The following is a 5,000-nucleotide window of genomic DNA, read 5'->3' on the forward strand; positions in this document are numbered from 1 at the left end:
ACGAAGGATGTCACGCGACTAGTTAGCAGGCTAGAGTCTCGTTCGTTATCGGAATTAACCAGACAAATCGCTCCACCAACTAAGAACGGCCATGCACCACCACCCACCGAATCAAGAAAGAGCTATCAATCTGTCAATCCTTCCGGTGTCCGGGCCTGGTGAGGTTTCCCGTGTTGAGTCAAATTAAGCCGCAGGCTCCACTCCTGGTGGTGCCCTTCCGTCAATTCCTTTAAGTTTCAGCTTTGCAACCATACTTCCCCCGGAACCCAAAAGCTTTGGTTTCCCGGAGGCTGCCCGCCGAGTCATCGGAGGAACTGCGGCGGATCGCTGGCTGGCATCGTTTATGGTTAGAACTAGGGCGGTATCTGATCGCCTTCGAACCTCTAACTTTCGTTCTTGATTAATGAAAACATACTTGGCAAATGCTTTCGCTTCTGTTCGTCTTGCGACGATCCAAGAATTTCACCTCTAACGTCGCAATACGAATGCCCCCGCCTGTCCCTATTAATCATTACCTCGGGTTCCGAAAACCAACAAAATAGAACCGAGGTCCTATTCCATTATTCCATGCACACAGTATTCAGGCGGGCTTGCCTGCTTTAAGCACTCTAATTTGTTCAAAGTAAACGTGCCGGCCCACCCAGACACTCAATAAAGAGCACCTTGGTAGGATTTCAACGGGGTCCGCCTCGGGACGCACGAACACGCACGAGGCGGTCGCACGCCTTCGGCTCGCCCCACCGGCAGGACGTCCCACGATACATGCCAGTTAAACACCGACGGGCGGTGAACCAACAGCGTGGGACACAAATCCAACTACGAGCTTTTTAACCGCAACAACTTTAATATACGCTATTGGAGCTGGAATTACCGCGGCTGCTGGCACCAGACTTGCCCTCCAATAGATACTCGTTAAAGGATTTAAAGTGTACTCATTCCGATTACGGGGCCTCGGATGAGTCCCGTATCGTTATTTTTCGTCACTACCTCCCCGTGCCGGGAGTGGGTAATTTGCGCGCCTGCTGCCTTCCTTGGATGTGGTAGCCGTTTCTCAGGCTCCCTCTCCGGAATCGAACCCTGATTCCCCGTTACCCGTTACAACCATGGTAGGCGCAGAACCTACCATCGACAGTTGATAAGGCAGACATTTGAAAGATGCGTCGCCGGTACGAGGACCGTGCGATCAGCCCAAAGTTATTCAGAGTCACCAAGGCAAACGGACCGGACGAGCCGACCGATTGGTTTTGATCTAATAAAAGCGTCCCTTCCATCTCTGGTCGGGACTCTGTTTGCATGTATTAGCTCTAGAATTACCACAGTTATCCAAGTAACGTGGGTACGATCTAAGGAACCATAACTGATTTAATGAGCCATTCGCGGTTTCACCTTAATGCGGCTTGTACTGAGACATGCATGGCTTAATCTTTGAGACAAGCATATGACTACTGGCAGGATCAACCAGGGAGCTGCGTCAACTAGAGCTGAGCAGCCGGCCGCCCGGGAGTGTGTCCCAGGGGCCCGCGCGAACACGCAAGCGTCCGCTCAATTATTCTGCAAACAGGAGGAGGCTGAGCTCCCCTGCACAATACACCTCGAAACCCTCTCAGGTCCCGGCGGCGCGCAGCGCCGTCCTAAGTACTTGGTCGGGTTCGAGAGAGGCGCAATCGCCCGGAGTTAGGCGAGTAGACGCTTTAGGTGCGACCACCCGTGCTCCCAACTGAGCTTGCCGCTGCCGACAGAGGCCCGGGAGCGTGCTGTCGTGGCATTGCCGGCGGGAGACAACACGCGCCACCTACGGTGACCGGCAGCTCCAACGCCAGCGCCACAGAAGGGCAAAGGCCCCACGTGGGTGCCGAAGCGAACTCTCCCAGCACAGCGCACGTGCCAACACGTCTGCACAACTGCGATACAAACCACCAGCGAGAACCGCTGGGGCGACCGAGCAGCAGACGGCGTCGCGGCGCCGAGTGCCGGGCGGCGGCGCATCCTCAACGCACACAGTCCTCAGTCGGACCAGCACACTGCAGATGTCCACCGCGCTTCGCACCGGGCCCGCGAGGACCCACTTTGGCCGCCCGGCGCCGCGCGCAGGGTGCCCCGGCGCGCAGCTGCGCCGCCTGCCGCGTCCGTCGGCCGGCGCGCCTGCCACTGGGCGCCCCCACCAGCCGGCTGTAGCGCGTGCGCCCACGCACCGCGCGGCCAGCACGCCGGGCGGCCCCCCCTCACCGGCCGGGGACGGTCCCACCCAGCCACCGCCGCGTATCGCTTCACACACAGATTTGCCCTTACTGATTTACCTCCAGCAACAACAACCGCACCACAATGGGTTTACCAGTTGTTCATTTGCGTAACGTCACCAGCAAACGTAGACGTCCATCCCAGTTTGCAAATGCAACGATTATTGCATACCTGTCTGTTAGGTGTCACGACACACTACGTCTGCCCACATACACGCAACAAAATGTGCACGACTAGAGAACACGTGGGAGGTGGCCCCCTACGTATGCGATGTCCATTACGAGACCGACTGTCAACCAGCATCTGTACCATGTCGCAGATGTGGAACGCGGTGCACCATGCTATCACACTGTGTGAGAAGAGACGACTACGTTTGAATACACGCGCCACTACATCAACAGACGGCTCATGCTGATCGCCATCCAGGGCGTCCGTTAATCCCACACGTCTCTATGGCGTACCACACTGCAATGTAGCTGTTATGGGGAGACGGCACGTGGCTGAGTGCACAACATTTGGACCGTATGGTTCGCTGTTGTTGGGCGCAGTCGTTGTACGGTCACACATGTGCCACAGCGTATCATGCAGTACATACGGACCTATGTGCAGTACAATGTGAGGGTTAAGCTTACGACATCAGCGGACAGTGGACACAGGCCGTACCACGACGTAGACTGAGCGCTTCGACATGCGAATGCCAGTGAACAGCTGCGAAGGGCATTGAACACGCAAGCACCTGAACGACCAGCGTGCGAAGGCAGGGGGGAGGGTGGGGGCGATGTACATCCTGCAGTCGTCCACATTACAGTGTACAGCGGGAGCATGTAAAAAGTAAGCAACACTTGCGAAGTGTTGAACATGAAACGATACACAAGAGGGTGGGCGGTGCGAGTAGCGAACTATATTCAGAGGGTTGTGGTTAGACAACACTGGATTAATGTAACGTGTCATATGCCAATTACAGAGCAGGTTAAGGCACAACTTGGGTTAGGTTAAGGCACAACGTGGGTTAGGTTAAGGCACAACGTGGGTTAGGTTAAGGCACAACTTGGGTTAGGTTAAGGCACAACGTGGGTTAGGTTAAGGCACAACGTGGGTTAGGTTAAGGCACAACGTGGGTTAGGTTAAGGCACAACGTGGGTTAGGTTAAGGCACAACGTGGGTTAGGTTAAGGCACAACGTGGGTTAGGTTAAGGCACAACTTGGGTTAGGTTAAGGCACAACGTGGGTTAGGTTAAGGCACAACGTGGGTTAGGTTAAGGCACAACGTGGGTTAGGTTAAGGCACAACGTGGGTTAGGTTAAGGCACAACGTGGGTTAGGTTAAGGCACAACGTGGGTTAGGTTAAGGCACAACGTGGGTTAGGTTAAGGCACAACGTGGGTTAGGTTAAGGCACAACGTGGGTTAGGTTAAGGCACAACGTGGGTTAGGTTAAGGCACAACGTGGGTTAGGTTAAGGCACAACGTGGGTTAGGTTAAGGCACAACGTGGGTTAGGTTAAGGCACAACGTGGGTTAGGTTAAGGCACAACGTGGGTTAGGTTAAGGCACAACGTGGGTTAGGTTAAGGCACAACGTGGGTTAGGTTAAGGCACAACGTGGGTTAGGTTAAGGCACAACTTGGGTTAGGTTAAGGCACAACTTGGGTTAGGTTAAGGCACAACTTGGGTTAGGTTAAGGCACAACTTGGGTTAGGTTAAGGCACAACTTGGGTTAGGTTAAGGCACAACTTGGGTTAGGTTAAGGCACAACTTGGGTTAGGTTAAGGCACAACTTGGGTTAGGTTAAGGCACAACTTGGGTTAGGTTAAGGCACAACTTGGGTTAGGTTAAGGCACAACGTGGGTTAGGTTAAGGCACAACGTGGGTTAGGTTAAGGCACAACGTGGGTTAGGTTAAGGCACAACGTGGGTTAGGTTAAGGCACAACGTGGGTTAGGTTAAGGCACAACGTGGGTTAGGTTAAGGCACAACGTGGGTTAGGTTAAGGCACAACGTGGGTTAGGTTAAGGCACAACGTGGGTTAGGTTAAGGCACAACGTGGGTTAGGTTAAGGCACAACGTGGGTTAGGTTAAGGCACAACGTGGGTTAGGTTAAGGCACAACGTGGGTTAGGTTAAGGCACAACGTGGGTTAGGTTAAGGCACAACGTGGGTTAGGTTAAGGCACAACGTGGGTTAGGTTAAGGCACAACGTGGGTTAGGTTAAGGCACAACGTGGGTTAGGTTAAGGCACAACGTGGGTTAGGTTAAGGCACAACGTGGGTTAGGTTAAGGCACAACGTGGGTTAGGTTAAGGCACAACGTGGGTTAGGTTAAGGCACAACTTGGGTTAGGTTAAGGCACAACGTGGGTTAGGTTAAGGCACAACTTGGGTTAGGTTAAGGCACAACTTGGGTTAGGTTAAGGCACAACTTGGGTTAGGTTAAGGCACAACTTGGGTTAGGTTAAGGCACAACTTGGGTTAGGTTAAGGCACAACTTGGGTTAGGTTAAGGCACAACTTGGGTTAGGTTAAGGCACAACTTGGGTTAGGTTAAGGCACAACTTGGGTTAGGTTAAGGCACAACGTGGGTTAGGTTAAGGCACAACGTGGGTTAGGTTAAGGCACAACGTGGGTTAGGTTAAGGCACAACGTGGGTTAGGTTAAGGCACAACGTGGGTTAGGTTAAGGCACAACGTGGGTTAGGTTAAGGCACAACGTGGGTTAGGTTAAGGCACAACGTGGGTTAGGTTAAGGCACAACGTGGGTTAGGTTAAGGCACA

The 5,000-nt window shown here is 53.4% G+C and overlaps 1 non-coding gene across 1 annotated transcript in view; it reads right to left on the minus strand.

The window, feature by feature from the left end:
- Positions 1-1,465, minus strand: part of LOC126138149 (small subunit ribosomal RNA) — a 1,909-nt gene extending 444 nt beyond the window's left edge. The window contains exon 1 of the ribosomal RNA XR_007528165.1: positions 1-1,465. This exon is cut by the window's left edge and continues 444 nt beyond it. This is a non-coding gene — a ribosomal RNA (small subunit ribosomal RNA).
- Positions 1,466-5,000: the final 3,535 nt, after the last annotated feature.

The sequence above is a fragment of the Schistocerca cancellata genome, unplaced genomic scaffold, assembly GCF_023864275.1.
Source record: "Schistocerca cancellata isolate TAMUIC-IGC-003103 unplaced genomic scaffold, iqSchCanc2.1 HiC_scaffold_652, whole genome shotgun sequence".
NCBI lineage: Eukaryota > Metazoa > Arthropoda > Insecta > Orthoptera > Acrididae > Schistocerca > Schistocerca cancellata.